Genomic DNA, 17,343 nt, shown 5'->3' with positions numbered 1-17,343 from the left:
CAGTGGGCAATCAAAGAGTGGCCTTAGGGAGTTCCCTCATACCCATCCTTTGCCCACGCCCCTTGCCACACACCCTTCCACACCCCAGCTGGAAATCCTTGGCATCACCTGATATTTAGGTGGACCAAATAGGAACATTAAGAAAACTGTTCCTAAACATCTTCACTTGGCATGTTGTGAAGTGTGAGTGAACCAGTAGAACAAGTGAGATTGAGTACTACCACACTGTATATATGCAGACAGTATACGTGTATGTAAATGGCTTTCTGGATAGCAGTGGTTGTGTTTTGTATGTTTTACACTGCTGCATCAGAAGCAGTGGTTTAAATAAACTTTAGTTTGTCACAGAACCAACTTGTGAGGGGGTTTCTTATCAGAGACGCACAAAGGCAGTTTTATGTGCTCGTAAACCACAATGGATACACTTGGTTAGAATATTGACCATGTGTGCTGAGACAAACATGCTAACAGACCCAGTTCAGGCGGAAACTCCAGATTTTTGTTTGAAGCCACAACTGGCTTTATTTTTAGCTGCCTCCCGCCTGAAATTTCTTCTTCTTCACTTGAAGTAATTTGGGAAATACATTACCTGCTCTAAAATGTTGGCATATATGCTGAGAGCAAGTTAAACATGGAGACGTGGTGTATACTCATTTTAATATTCCCCCCCAACTTTTTAGATTGAAGCCTACCAGACAGAGCAGCTATCTGGTTTGCTAACAACATCATGGAGACATTCTGAAAGTTTACCTGGGAATGCATCCCACTCTTTGCTTACCACTGGATTTGTGTTTTGTAACTCACATTTGATGGCTTCCTATTTGCTGGCTTTATTTCCTTTAGGATCTCCAGCTTGAGTTTGTTCCTCCTGTATGACATCTCCATTTTACTTTTTACTGTATTCTTCCACGGTTCACTTTCTGCAAACAGGCCTTTAAATCTTGTTCTTATCTTGTGGCATTTGTTGTGCATTCAAAGATAAAGTTCAAATGTCAGGCTTTGTGGTATGGGGGAGCTTGATGTATACTTTTCTTTCCACTATATCAAAGTGAGAGGATTTATGTAACAATGCTGTTGGGTGCCTATGTGTGAGGAGAAGTTGTAGGATGCTATTTGTCTAGTGCACAGCAAAATGTAACTGTCTATAAATGAACTGTGAAAATATTTCAGAATATATCAGAATTAGGAAAGTACATAGGAGGCATGTTCATCTGTAATTCTCAAGTTTGTTGAAAACAAATATTTTAATACAATCAAAACAAATCAAAACACTTGGTGATGCCATTTCCGCACACTATCATTTGTATGCTATATATTAGTATCACTAAAACTGTATGTGTGTGCAAATGTAATGGTCATTTCATTTGAAAATGTGTTGTATGTAATGGCAGTGCGGTAGAATACCGTACATACTCCACTCTACGACACTTTACTCTCTTTACACCAGTCCACTCTACAACACTCTACCCCATGACACACTATGACACTCAACTCCCCTCTACGCTACTCCACTCTACACCACTCTGCTCCATGCCACTCCATTCTACTCTACACCACTCCACTCTATTCTATACCACTCTACACCTCGCTATGTGACTCTACACCACTCTAATCCAAACTACACCGTTCCACTCTATGACACTCTTGTGCAGTCCACTCTATGCCATTATACCCTTCTCTGAGCTCCACCGCTTCATGCTATGCCACTCCACCCTGACATTTTACCCCACTCTGGGCTACGTACATTACTGCACTCTACTCCGCTCTATGACACTTTACTGCACTCTATGCTGTGCCACTTTGCACCCCTTAACTCTGCATCACTTCACTCTATGCTGCAACACTCTATGCCACTCTACGATACTCCACTCCCCGATACTCCACTCCATGATACTCCGCTCCATGACACTCCACGCCCTGCCACTCCACTCCACTGTACAACACTCCGCTCCATTCCACTTTATGACAATCTGTGCCACTTCACTCTAGGCCACTCTACTCCACTCTAGTACTCTTCACAACACTCTACCACACTGCTCAACTCTACAACAGACTACTCTATGCCACTTCACTCAACAATAATGCATGATACTCCATGACACTCTATGACACCCCATGATATAACACTCCATGCTACTTTACCCAACTCTACAACACTCCACGGCAGCCACTCCACTCTAACACTTTACTTCAGTCTATTGCACTCCACTCCATTCTACTCTGCTCTATTCCATGCTATGCCACTCTTCGCCCCACCACTCTACATCATCCCATTCTGTGCCACTGCATTCTATGCCAGTTCACTCTACGATACTCCACACTACTACACTCTATGCTCCGCCACTCTACGCCCTACCACTCTATGATACTCCAATCTACAATACTCCACTCCACTCTATGACACCGCACTCCATTCCATTCTACAACACTTTGTGCCACTTCACTCTAGGCCACTCTACTCTATTCAAGGGAATTCCACTGTACGGCCCTCCACAACACTCTAATACAGTCTACTCTTCACCACTCCACTCAATGACACTCCATGATACTCTACAACACTCCATGATATGACACTCTATGCCATTTTACTGCACTCAATGCCCCTTCACTATATGCCACGATACTCCACTCTACGCTATGCTAGGCCACTCCACTCTACACTGACACTTTACTTCACTCTATGCTACACCACTCTATGCCCCGTCACTCTACATTGCTCCACACTGACACTCCACTCTGCACCACTCCACACCATTCTACTCCACTCTATGTCATTCTGTGCCACTCCACTCAACTCCACTCTATGACACTCCACTCCCCTCTGTGCCCCTCCACTCTATGCCACTCCACTTTGTGCTTCTCCACTCAGCGACACTATACAACACTTTTCATCACTCCATTCCACAACACTCTATGCCCCTCTGCTCCACTATATGCTTCTCCACTCTATGCCAATCCACAACACTTCACTCCACACTACTCCTCTCCACTCTATGCCACTATACACCACTCCACTCTACATCACTCCAGTGTACGACACTCTAAGCCACTCTAAGCTCCTCCACTCTACTCCACTCTATGCCACAACACTTTATTCTCCTCTACTCTTCTCTGTGCCCCTCTACGCACCTCCACTCTATTCCCCTTCACTTTACACCCCTCCACTCTGTGCCACTATAATCCACGACACTCCACTCTATGACACTCCACTCTGTGACACTGCACTCTATACCACTCTACAACACTCCATTCTGTGACACTCCTCTCTGCACCACTGCACTCTGCACCACTCCAATCCATTCCACTCTCCTCTATGCAACAAACATTTAGCTATGCTGAACATCAGTCACACTGGTGTACATCATGGCTGAAACACACTCTATGCTGCTTCACTCTACGCCCCTTCACTCTGAGCCCCTCCATTCTGTGCTACTCCACTCTATGTTAGATGCACCGCTGTAACGAGCTGTGTCCCCTTGGAGCACTACTTTAGTGACTCTATTTGGGACGTATTACACTCTCGTCTTGGTTCCCATAAAGTTCAACTAGATTTCATGCATCACCAGTAGTCAAATGTGATTTCAACTATGATTTAATGAACATAAGGTGAAAAGTGTGGAAAAATTCATTCCAATCCCAAAATGTTTCGGGCCATTGCCCTTCGCCAGGGGCATAATCTATAAAAGAATGTGTGAAACATATATCTCAGGAGGTGAAGTAAGTAAATGTGTTAAGAACAGTCTTAGTGATTCTACATGCGTATCTGTGCCCAGTGAGTGAATTTGTGCCTGTATCAAACATGATAGTGACACGAAGCGTCATGCCATGCCATTAATTGATGTTTAAACCTAGACAGATTGTCTATGTAAACATCCTATATTAATGCCATGAGATATAAACCCAAACCATTCGAGTTTACGTGACCCATCGAGTCATGTCGGTGTCCCCGAACATGAAACTCACACAGGTAGTCAAAGTAAACATGCTTTATCAATGCCACAGATTCAAGGTCAGACAAATAGTCAGTATTGTAAATCATGCCGTGCGCAACCAGTTGCTAAGAAGAGTGTTATAACTCATGCCAGTCAACATGGATTTGCTGGAAGGTGTGTACTAGAAGAGTCCGGTGTAGGTATAGAAAATTAGGTTACCCCTCTATAACAAAACCTAAAGCTTCATGTTGAAAAGTTAAAACGCTAATGATGGCCGACTCACCAGTGTATCATCTCACAATGGTGTGTAAAATCCTCTCACCATACCAGACGCCACGTTCTGTGAGTGCTATGAACTCCCCATGATCATGGTAATCAAAGGCGGACAAAACAATCCGTTCTTTAAGTACCCACCCTGTTGAATCATTAAATCTGCTTAAGTTGTGAATGAAGTAATAAACCCAAGTGTGTAGTTATCACAGATTTGTTTGTGAAAAAATCGTGTACATTCCCATCATGTAGTGGATACTAATCGTGGTGAATTAGATGGAGTGGCTTAAATGAAAATAATGTACAAATCAAGCGTTAGAAATGGGATCTATGGCTGGCAGTCAGGTTGCCCCCCTGTCCAAGCAAAGACCCTCTCGTCAGGGCAAAGGAGAAGCACACCCGGTTAACCCCCGCTCACCCCCTTCGTAGCTTGGCACGAGCAGAAAGGCTTAACCCAGAGACAATGTGTAAAGTATTTGTACCAACACACACAGTAATACAGGAAAAACACTACCAAATGACTCAACACCAGGTTAGAAAGATAGTCAATATTTATCTGAACAAAACAAGACCAAAAGAACAAAAATCCAACATACATAGGCAAAGTTATGAATTTTTAAAAGATTAAACTTCAACATAGCGCTTAGAAACACAAATGCTTCAAATTGATGATATTACGGTGTTGTGACAGAGTTGTTTCCAACAATCGGATGCTAATGTAAGGTGACCACGGACTGCCCGTAATTTCATCCTGCTGTCCGATGTCCGCGATGAAAGGCTTATCAGACAGCATTTGTCAATAATTTTAGCCTTTCACCTAAACCACAAAATGTCATTGGGACTGACCAGTTTTGCCAGCTGGATTGAAAGGCAGGGAGTCTCCTGTGCTCGGAGGGAGGGAGGGAGGGAGGGAGGGGCAGACAGATAAGAAAAGGCCTTCTTGCCAGGGTGTCTCCTTCCCTAAAGAAATGCAAATGTGCTGAACTGGTAAATCTGCAAATGTAAAGGGGCTTGAAAACCTTCATTGACTTTAATCTAAGAAGTCACAGTGAAGCTTTCTGATGACAAATATATTTTCCTTTAGAGAGATAATGTAAAGGTGTTCCAAGGTAAGCTGTAGGGTGTGTGGTTTTATTGAACTGTTAAAAAAAATGTTAGTACTAGGTGGAAACTGTATATTATTCAAATCTGTATTTCAGAAGGACTTTTTTTTATTTAACCAACATGAATTGGCGCATTTTGTGGCAGCCTATATTGTGATGTGTGCAATGTCTGTTTAAAATAAAGAATTACACATTCACAGTTCTTTCAGAGACCTCCGTACCTCATAGTACTAACAAACATTGTCAAAGCCAATAGCTCTCTTCTACTCAAGAGTTATTGGTTTTGCTAATGTGTTTGACCCATGTTATACACCAGAGTGGCTGCTGTTCAGCATGGCTAAAAGTTAGTGGCATAGTGGTTTAAAGTGGAGTAGAGTGGCATAGGTGTAGTGGCGTAGAACACAGTGGTGCATAATAAAGTGCAGTTGGGTACAGTGCAGTTGTTTAAAGTGCATTGGCATAGAGTGCAGTGGTTTAAAGTGCAGTGGCATGGAGTGGCTTGAGGCAGAGTCGAGTGGCATAGACTGCAGTGGAGGGGAGTGGCATACAATAGAGTGACAGAGAGTGCAGTAGTGTAGAGTGGTGCAGTGGTGTAGAGTGGTGCAGAGTGGAGTAGTGTAGAGTGGTGTAGTGCAGAGTAGAGTATAGTGCTGTAGAGTGCCGTGGTGTGGAGTGATGCAGAGTGCAGTGGCATAGAGTGCAGTGGGATAGAATGCAGTAGTACAGAGTAGAGTGGTGTAGGGTACAGTGGCAGAGTGTAAAGAGTAGAGTGTCACTGGAGTGGTGTTGAGTGGCGTCGAGTGGTAAAGAGTAGTGGTGCAGAGTACAGTGGTGCAGAGTAAAGGGCAGTGACGTACAGTGCAGTTGATTAGAGTGCATTGGTATAGAGTGCAGTGGCATAGAGTGACATGGGGTAGAGTAGAGTGGCACAGAATGCTGTAGTACAGAGAAGAGTGCTGTAGAGTACAGTGGCAAAGTGCAATGTTGCAGATACGAGTATTAGCGCAGTGGTGTAGAGTGGCGTAGAGTGGTACAGAGTAGTGGCATAGAGTGGTGCAGAGTAAAGGTCAGTTGTTTAGAGTGCGTGGTGCAGTGCAGAGCAGAGTATAGTGCTGTAAAGCGCAGTGACAGAGGTGAGTTTTGCATAGTAGGATGGTATAGTGTGCAGTGGAATAGAGTGTATTGGTGCAGAATGCAGTAGTACAGAGTAGAGTGATGTAGAGTATAGTAGCATCCAGTGCAATGTTGCAGAGTAGAGTGTCAGAGTGCATTGGCGTAAAGTGCATTGGAGTAGAGTGCAGTAGTTAAGAGTGTAGTGGGGCAGAGTGGCAGAGAGTGCAGTGGTGTGGAATAGATTGTTTCAGAGTTGAGTGCAGTGGCTTAGAGTGGAGAGGTGTAGGGTAGAGTGCAGTGGCATAGAATGCAGTGGCGCAAAGTAGATTGTTTCACAGTAGAGTGAGGTGGCGTAGAGTGGAGAGGTGCAGGTGAGAGTTGTATAGAGTGGCATAGAGTGTGAGAGCATATGGTAAAGTGATGCAGAGTGCTGTGGCATAGAGTAGATTAGAGTGACGTACAGTGTATTGATGTAGAGTACAAGGGCATAGAGCTGAGTGTTACAGAGTAAAGTGCCCTTGCATACAGTGTATTAACATAGAGTGCAGTGGTGTACAGTGCAGTGTTGCAGAGTGGCATTGAGTTGAGTTGTGCGGACTTGATTGGTGTTGCCTAGACTGGAGTGCTATAGTGTGCAGAGGCGCAGAGCGCAGTGGTGTAGAGAGGAGTAAAGTGCATTGGTATAGAGTAGAGTGGTACAGAGTAGAGTAGAGGGGCGTAGTGGGAAGTACCATAGAGTGCAGTGGCATAGAGTGGAGTGGAGAAGAGTGGAGAGGAGTGCAGTGTGCCACAGTGCAGTGGCATGGAGTGGTGTAGCAAGTGGAGTGATGCAGAGTAGGGTGCAGTAGTGTGGAGTGGTGCAGAGTGGAGTGGAGTATGCAGTGTGTGGTAACACACTGCGATTACAGACAACACATTTTTGATTGAAATGACCATTGCATTGCACAGACATACAGTAATTCAAGCAATACTATACAGTGCACAGATGATGATGTATGGAAATTGCATCACCTAATGCAATGATTTGTTTTATTCATATAAAGGTATTTGTTTCCAGCACAGTTCAGAATTAACAAAAATGTGCTTCATTTGTACTCCTCATTCTGATATAGTCTGAAGTTTATTTAAATTTTGTCATGTGATAGAAAAACTTCTTTCCTAACCCCAGCATCCCTCAAAATTGCTGCATAAATCCTCAGTCGGAGAAAGAAAAGTAAACACTAAGGGGGTCATTACAACCCTGGCGGACGGTGTTAAAGGTGCGGTAATACCGCAAACAGGCCGGCGGACAAAAAAAGGGAATTATGACCATGGCGGAAACCGCCAACATAGCCAGCCACTTTAACACACCGCCCGCCACGGCGGTACAGACAAGCAGCGCGGCGGTCACCGCCAACAGACAGGCGGAAGACAATGTACCGCCCACAGTATCACAACCCGCCAATCCGCCACCTTTTCCGGGGCAGATTCACCGTGGATAAAAACACGGCGGAAACAGCTTTTGCAATGGGAAAACGCTCACCTCAACACACTCCACGAGGAAGGAGGACACCATGGAGCTGGAATTACAAATACTCCCTGCCCTTGTCTTCCTGCTCATCTACGAACACCAGCAACGGCGGCGCCGAAGACAATGGTGAGTACTGCACCTACAACATAGTGGAGGGGGAGGCAAAAGTCAGGGGGACACACATGCAACACTCCCACCCCCACCCTTGCACATTACAACACACACACCAATGCATTTCCAAACATCACAGTAACAACCCACAACCCCCCCGGAAGAATGCAAGGCAAAAGGAAATCAGTTCAAACATTGTAATGTATCAAAATACAGTTCCAAATATATACAGATATATATACACATTCAAAATATATACATTATGAGAAGTAGTGCAGGTATGCACATATCAATGTCCGTGCACCACTGGTCCAAAAATGCATGGGCGAGGCCCACACTAGATACCTGTCCACAAACGGAGAGAACACTGCAGGGGCATCAGATAGAAATACAACAGGCACCTCAGGGGGAAGGGAAGGGGGGGGCACCTCAGCCGCATGACAGCACCACGCCACATCCATGACGGGGCTCCATGCCCCTTGATGTATCCTGGGGAGTGCAAAGCCACAGTCTCTCAAGTCTCTACAGTGGGTGGTTTGCCCACTGTACCATCCTGGGGAGTGCAAAGCCACAGTCTCTCAAGTGGATAACAGTCTCCACTGGTTCTGGAGGGGGACTGGTGCCCAGAGTGCTTCATCCTGTTAAGGACAGACTGAGTGGATGCATGTCTCCACTGGTTCTGGAGGGGGAATGGGGCCGAGACTGCATCAGGCTCCCTGTGACGGTTCCTGTTCCGTCACTGTCCCAGCTGCACATGGGATAACGATGCTTGATGTGGCGGTGTTTTCCTTGTTCAGCAGTGCTTTGCCCTGTTCAGCGGTGCTTTGCCATGGCGGTCTCTGACCTGTTCAGCGGTGCTTTGCCCTGTTCAGCGGTGCTTTGCCATGGCGGTCTCAGACCTGTTCAGCGGTGCTTTGCCCTGTTCAGCGGTGCTTTGCCATGGCGGTCTCTGACCTGTTCTGCGGTGCTTTGCCCTGTTCACCAGTGCTTTGCCCTGTTCAGTGGCGCTTTGCCATGGCGGTCTCTGACCTGTTCAGCGGTGCTTTGCCCTGTTCAGCGGTGCTTTGCCATGGCGGTCTCTGACCTGTGCATTGGTGTCTGGCGTGACGGTCCCTCATTGCCCAGTGGGGCTGTGGCTGCCAGGGCCCTCCTGGGCACTGACTCTGACGGTGGTCTCCTGACCAGTGACGATACTGCTGCCCTCCTGGGCACTGACTCTGGCGGTGGTCTCCTGACCAGTGACGACGGTGCTGGCGGTGGCGTCCCGGCCGCCGGGGAGGATGGTGCCCTTCTCCGCCGTGCTGCTCTTACCAGACTGTGCAGACTTCTTCTGGCCCCTCACCACCTTTGGAGGAGTCACAGCTGACTCTGCAATCCCCCTGGGACCCTTGTGAGCAGTTTTGCCGCCAGGAGTCTTCACCCTGTCCCGTCAGCCACTTTCCAACTTGAGGTGCTTTACAGGGGGTGGACTGGCAGTGCTTTGGCTCCGTGTCACACTGGCTGCCCTGGTGGCCGGTGCACTCCACACACCTTGAACACGCACCACAGGTCCTGGAGTTTTTTTGGCTGAGGTGCTACTACGTGACTTATGATTTGGAGGGGTGGGGGTGGGGGCAAAGAGGTCAACGTTGCTGAGGAAGAGTTGCTGACGAAGACTGGGATGGGTAGCTGGAGGGGGTCTGGGAGTGGAGGAAGAGGAGGTGCTTGTAGGAGGTGTAACTTTAGGTGTTTTGGGTGCAGGTGCAGGTACTGGAGGCTGTCGTGAGGTGGATGGATGTTGGGTGTGTGGGTGCCCGTGTTTGTGTACTTTGGGAGGGGCGTCACAGACACACTGGGAGTGGAAACAGGGGACGTGTAAATGGTAGTCGGGGTGGTGAGTGCAGGTGAGCGGGGTGTGGTGCTGGGTGTTCTGGTGCGAGTCCTAGTGCCTGTAGATGTAGTGCATGCAGGTGAGAGTGTAGGCGACACTGGGAGGGAGGAGGGACACGACGAGGAGGGGGACACAGTGGAGGCAGTGGATGTTGCTGTGTCTGTATGTGGGTGATGCTTGCGTGAGTGCTTGTGGGTTGTGTGATGCCTATGTTTGCCTGAGCTACTTGTGTGTGTTGAGGTGTATGCGTGCTTGTTTGATGGTGTGCTTGGGATAGGCTGGGGTACAGGGGATTGGGTCTGGGTGGAGGAAGTTGGAGGGGGGAGGCTAGACACAAGGACAATGGCTGCCATCAGTGCTGAGGCCAGAGATTGCAGGGTTCGATGATGGGCAGCCTGACCAGAATGAATGCCCTCCAGGAATGCATTAGTGTGTTGCAACTCCCTTTCAACACCCTGGATGGCATTCACAATGGGAGACTGCCCAACAGTGAGCGACCTGAGGAGGTCAATGGCCTCCTCACTGAGGGCAGCAGGGGTGACAGGGGCAGGGGCTGAGGTGCCTGGGGCGAAGGTGATGCCCACCCTCCTGGGTGAGCGGGCACGTGGCGAACACTGAGGGGTTGCTGGGACGGCAGTGCTGGTAGGGGAGGTGGCGGCTGTACCTGTAGAGGTGGGGGGCACAGATGGTGCCGCCACCACAAGGGAGCTCCCATCGGCGGACGAGTCCGTGTCGCTGGTTGGTGATCCGGTAACCGACGTAAAGCTCCCCTTGCCCTCTGTCCCACTGGTGTATTCTGAGTCCGTGGTGTGGCCCTCCATGGCCATGTGGGATGCAGCTCCCTCGTGCTCCGGTGCCACTGTACCTCTGCCTGATAATGTTGATGCACAAAAGAACAGGGAGAGCAGAAAAAGGGGGGGGGACGACAGAAGAAAGACAGGTTGAGTGCATGGCTTACCGCTACCGTTGGCGGACAATACAGACACAGCAGCCCCCTGCACTACACCATCCTCTTGGCCACTACAGATGCAATTCCTTGGATCTGGCCTACATGGCTATGGTGGACATCTGCACACATGTATACCTGTACTTGGCCCTCTACTGAGGTGGGGTGGAGTGGCACATGGCCTGCATTATGGAGGGGCCTAGCCTACGTAAGTCGCCCTGGCCTAGGGAAACCCACATCACTCCTCCCCCACCCAGACCCCTCCACTGCGCGCAAAGTCCCCAGAATGAGAGTGTACTCACCCCCTTGTGTCTGCTGTGATGCCCTCAAGCGCCCATCCAACTCCGGGTAGGCCACCGCCAGGATCCGGAACATCAGGGGGGTCATGGTGCGACGGGCATCCCTCCCACGTTGGGAGGCCATCCCCAGCTGAGCCTCAGCTGTCTTCTTGCTCCAGCGGTGAATGTCCTCCCATCTTTTCCGGCAGTGGGTGCCCCGTCTCTGGCGGACCCCCAGGTTCCGGACGTCCTTGGCGATGGCATGCCAAATGTCCTTCTTCTGGTGGGCGCTGACCTACATGACATGCACAGGGGAAGAAGAAAAGTCAATACCAACTGCACCGTCGATGTGAGTGGCCCCCATCCCTACCCTTGCCATGTGGCACATGCATTCACAGTCCTTCATGTTCCCTGAACTCTGCCCCCTTCCTTCTTACAACCAGCCCTCTCCACCCAGGCATAGCCCATACAACGTGCTCCCTGTGTACTTACCTGTTGGTCTGGAGGACCGTAGAGTAGCGTGTACTGGGGGAGGACCCCGTCCACGAGCTTCTCCAACTCCTGAGCAGTGAAGGCAGGGGCCCTTTCCCCAGACGCAGCAGCCATTGTCTCTTCCAGACTGAGGTCACAGCAGCACTTGCAGTGTAGGTCCTCTCCTGTCGAAGATCAGGTATCGAGTGATTGAACAGATAGAAAATGGCAGTGACGCCCGCGGCGGTGACGTCCGCGGCGGTGTGTATCATCACCGCCGGCGCACTTCATCATTGGCTCCTGGGACCCATAGGGTCCAATGTTAACCAATGCAGCATTGCGCCACGGTCTACGTCCGCCGACCGCGACGGGGTACAACGCCAGCGCAGATACCTCACATCCTATTGTCCCAGTCTAGAGGTCAGGCAGCCGCCATTTCAGGGGCCCACATGGCTTCATTTACTACTGCGTCACACATACCTAGGCCTACACTCAAAACACATACAAGAAGAGTTTTGTGTTTGGTGTCGTGTTCTGTGTATCTGTGGGTACATACCTGGAAATTTGTTGACTCTGTGGTCGCTGTTGTCCTTCCTAGGCACCGTCAGCTTGGACATTTGAGAAGATGGCGGAATCCTCCGGTGTACCGACCGCTGGTGGACCTGTTGACAATGGAGGAGCGACATTTAATCATCACCTACAGGTTTGACCGTGCCACTATCCAGGAACTATGTACCCAGTTGGAGCCAGACCTGATGTCACCAATCCGCCATCCCACTGGAATCCCCCCTGACGTGCAGGTGCTGTCAGTGCTCCATTTCCTTGCAAGTGGGTCTTTTCAGACAACAGGGGCCATGGCATCAGGGATGTCCCAGCCTATGTTTTCCAACGTGTTGTCCAGAGTGTTGTCTGCCCTGCTGAAACACGTAAGGAGCTACATCGTTTTCCCTCAGGTGGAGGATTTGGCTACAGTTAAAGGTGACTTCTATGCCCTTGGACATATCCCCAACATCATAGGTGCTATTGATGGCACCCATGTAGCTCTGGTCCCCCCCACAGGAGTGAACAGGTGTACAGGAACCGGAAGAGTTATCATTCTATGAATGTACAGATGGTGTGTTTGGCAGACCAGTACATCTCCCAGGTAAATGCTATGTTCCCTGGCTCTGTGCATGACGCCTACATCCTGCGGAATAGCAGTATCCCGTGTGTGATGGGTCAACTCCAGAGACACCGTGTGTGGCTATTAGGGGACTCTGGTTACCCCAACCTGTCCTGGCTGTTGACCCCAGTGAGAAATCCCAGGTCTAGGGCAGAGGAACGCTACAATGAGGCCCATGGGTGGACTAGGAGGGTGATCGAACGCACCTTTGGCCTCCTGAAGGCCAGGTTCAGGTGCCTCCATATGACAGGTGGTTCCCTATTCTACTCACTGAAGAAGGTGTGCCAGATCATCATCGCCTGCTCGATGCTTCACAATCTTGCTTTGCGACGACAGGTGCCTTTTCTGCAGGAGGATGGTCCAGATGGCGGTGTTGTGGCAGCTGTGGAGCCTGTGGACAGTGATGAGGAGGAAGCTGAGGAAGAAGACATAGACAACAGGGAGTCAGTCATACAGCAATATTTCCAGTGACACACAGGTGAGAACATTTCTTTTTTACCATTACATTCACTTTCACACTTCTACCTCTATCATGTCTGTCATTCCATAGCATTATTTGGCCACTGAGTTATACCTTTCCATTACGGTTTCACAGGTGTGGTTACCAACGTGTGTCATCTGCTTGCATCCTTCAAGGACTTGTGATGTGTGACATAGGTATGTTGGCTTTACAATTGAAAACGCATTTTGACACTGTCATTGAAAATACAAATTTACCAAATCACAGACTGACTCCAGATTGTTTTGTGGTTCAAGGGTGTTTATTTAAGTGCTCAAAAATGGAGGGAGGTTGTAAATTGGTGATGGGGGACGTGGAGGAATGTCCATGGCAGAGTCCAGTCTATTGGTCACACAGGTGCCCTGCCCATATGGGCATAGAAAGTGGAGCTGGGGCAGTTAAAGTATGGACTGGGTAACAAAGTGGGACAGTGGGAGGACAATCAGGGTGGTCTCATTTCCTGGCGGGGGTCTTGCCATCTTGCTCTATCCTGTTCCTGGATCTCAGGTACTGCTTGCGTGGTGGTTGTCCGTCTGCAGGGGGTGGGATGCTGGTGTGGTGGTCCTGTGGCGGGGCGTCGTGTCCACTAGCGTCGGCAGAGGTCGTGGGCAGTTCATCGTCCAGGCTAGTGTCAGGGGCCCCTTGGAGTGCCACGGTGTCCCTCATGGTCTTTTGTATGTCCTTCAGCACCCCTACGATGGTGCCCAGGGCGGAGCTGATGGTTCTGAGCTCCTCCCTGAACCCCAAATACTGCTCCTCCTGCAGGCGCTGTGTCTCCTGAAACTTGTCCAGGACCGTCGCCATCGTCTCCTGGGAGTGGTGGTATGCTCCCATGATGGAGGAGAGGGCCTCGTGGAGAGTGGGTTCCCTTGGCCTGTCCGCCCCCTGTCGCACAGAAGCCCTCCCAGTTCCCCTGTGTTCCTGTGCCTCCGTCCCCTGGACTGTGTGCCCACTACCACTGCCCCCAGGTCCCTATTGTTGTTGGGGTGGTGGGTTATCCTGGGTTCCATGTAGTGGTGGACACACAGCTGATTGATGTGTCCTGGGGACAGAGGTATGGGCCCGCGGGGTGGGTGCTGTGCTGGTGTTACCAGAGGGTGGAAGGTCAGTGTTGGGCTGTGCCTGTGCAAGGGGAACCGACTGTCCCGAGGCCCACGATGGTCCGAGCTGGTCATCAGGATCCTGTAGGGCAGAGCTGCTGTCGTCACTGTGGGCCTCTTCTGTGGGTGGAGTGGAGATGTCTGGACCCTCCGGTGTGGTGACGTTCCTTAGTGGTCCTGCAGGGATATGAGAGCATGATTATTGCATGTGTGTGTGTAATGGTGTGCAATGGGTGGGTGTGCATGTACCCCAGTGCAAGCATTCCTGTGTGTGGGTTTGTGTGATGATGGTTAGGGGGTTGTTCTGGGTATGTGCAGTGAGCATGCTTTGGTGAGAGGTCACCATGCTTAGTTGTGTCATGCAGGGCTTGGTGTTGGGATGAGTGGTTTGTGTTATTAGTACATTAGTGAGGATTTGGGGTGATAGGGGAGGGGGTGAGTGTGGGGGGGGGTGTGATAGCATGCAGGTAGGATGGGGGATATGATAGTTAAGATTTGACTTACCAGTGTCCATTCCTCCACCGACTCCTCCGAGGCCCTCTGGATGCATGATGGTCAAGACTTGCTCCTCCCATGTTGTTAGTTGTGGGGGAGGAGGTGGGGGTCCGCCGCCCGTCCGCTGTACTGCGATGTTGTGCCTGGAGACCACAGAACACACCTTTCCCCGTAGGTCGTTCCACCTCTTCCTGATGTCCTCCCGATTTCTTGGATGCTGTCCCACAGCATTGACCCTGTCCACGATTCTGCGCTATAGCTCCATCTTCCTGGCTATGGAGGTGTGCTGCACCTGTGAGCCAAATAGCTGTGGCTCTACCTGTAGGATTTCCTCCACCATGACCCTGAGCTCCTCCTCGGAAAACCAGGGGTGTCTTTGGCGTGACATGGGGTGGAATGGGTGATGTGTGGGGTGGTGTAAGTGTTGATGTGTGTGGTGATGTGTAGTGGTGTGTGGTGTTTTGTGCGTGGAATGTTGTATGGGTGATGGTGTTGTGTGCCTCTGTGTGGTGGGGTTCTCAATTGCTGTGCTCTCTGTCTCTCTGGCCTTCGTTCGTGAATTATGGTCGTAGGGGTTTGTGGGTGATGTGGGTGGGTGTTTTATATTGAATTGGGTGTGTGGGAGTGGTGTTTGTATGTGTGTCAGGTGTGTGTATTTAAAATTGCCCAATGTGTCGGTGTTTTGGAGATGTGTGTGTATTTTGAGCGCGGCGGTGTGTACCGCCAATGGGATACCACGGTTGACAGACCGCCGCGTGGATTCGTGGGTCGTGATAGCATGGGCGTGTTTCTGTTGGCGTGACGGTGGAGGAATTCTTTTCGCCAGTTTAACACTGACCTTTGGTGTGGCGGAGTTGTGTGGGTGTCTGGATTTCGGCGGATTCTGAGATGTGTGTCATAATAGCTGTGGCAGAATTCCGCAGCCGCGGCGGTGTTTTGGCGGTCTTCTGCACGGTGGTAAGCGGCTTTTACCACCAATGTTGTAATGACCCCCTAAGTTCCCATGGAAGACAGAGCCTGACATTTGATCTTGTCCTTTGAATGCACAGCAAATGTGATGAGATAAGAAAAAAATGTACAGTTCTGTTTACAGAAAGAGAGCACTTGGAAGGATACTGTAAATAAGGTTTTGGTAACGGAAGGCACGAACTTTAGCTACATAACCTAAAACAAATAAAGCCAACAAATTGAAAGCAACGAAAAGTGAGTTACAAACCACAAAGCCAATGGCAAGCAATGGGCAGAATGCATTCCAAATGAAGCTCTATGAATGTAGTTAAAGTGACATCCATGGGATACTTTTTTAGTCCTGTCTGTGTCTTGCAGAGGTTTGGCCACATCAATCACCCAGGTACTAGGATGAGAAGACCTGGAGTGGTTTCAATGTTGCAGGAAAGGTCTGTACACCCAATCTATCAGTTTGCCACCTGTCCCTATGGTGTAGAGCTTCTGGCATACCTCATGTGGGGTTAGTGCTAGGTGGCAGGCATGAAATAGAGCATTTAATGATTGTTTGAGGTGGATATAAGTAAGTAATTGACCAGGGTGAAGATGGTAGTCTGCCACAAGGGTTTGGAAATTTAGTAGCTTGCCATCCACAAACAAATTCCCCAATTTTAAGACACCTGCTGCATGCCACTGGTGGAATTTCTATGAGCACAGCTGTCCTGTGCGAGTGAGAAGGCTTAGCAAAGGTAGAGCAGGAGCACAGGGTTTCTTTGTGTCAGTGAGTTTACAGGTTCTAGCAAGGCAAGAGAAAGCTGTGCATGATAACCCCACATGGTCGTCCATAGAATGGTCAGTAGGAAACAATGAGCATCTTGTGTGGGGGGGGGGGGGGGGCAGAAAGCCAGAGAGCCACCCACTGGACCTGTGCAGCTGCATAATGTTCTAAGTCCAGAATGCCTAATCCACCCGCAGTCACGGGTAGTGTTGGAGTGGAAAGAGCTACCTGATGGTGTCTGAGCGACCAATTCAGATATGGGGCATGTCTGAAGAAGGAAAGAAGGATGAGCAGGGGAAGGTTTGCAAAATAATACTATCATCGGGGTAGCACACACTCTTCACTAGTGCCACGTGGCCCACTACAGAAAGCAGAAGAGAAGATCGAAAAGCAAAATGAGCTCTGGGGGACTGTGACGCTCTGCCAAGATTTCCATCCTGCAAAACAGTGGGAGTAAGGTAGATATTAATCACCATGTATCGAAAGGTAACTGGTTCCCAGTTCAATCTGAGGCCTAATTGTATATGAAGGGGAAAACAGTGTCTTATGTTAAAGAAACACTAATTGCATTTTAAAATGTTTATATTTTGTTCGTGCAATTTACATCTCAAATAATTTGAAGATTCTATGAGTACTTGACACTGAGGGATAACCCAGATCACTAGTTTGGCTTTTGCTCAATTTCAAAACCACTTAAGACATGGACAAAGCGGGCTCTTGCCTTGCACAACCTTGCAAGAGGTCTGGCCCGTGCTCACTC

The sequence above is a fragment of the Pleurodeles waltl genome, chromosome 9, assembly GCF_031143425.1.
Source record: "Pleurodeles waltl isolate 20211129_DDA chromosome 9, aPleWal1.hap1.20221129, whole genome shotgun sequence".
In the NCBI taxonomy this organism is placed as follows: Eukaryota; Metazoa; Chordata; class Amphibia; order Caudata; family Salamandridae; genus Pleurodeles; species Pleurodeles waltl.
This window is presented reverse-complemented; position numbering follows the sequence as displayed.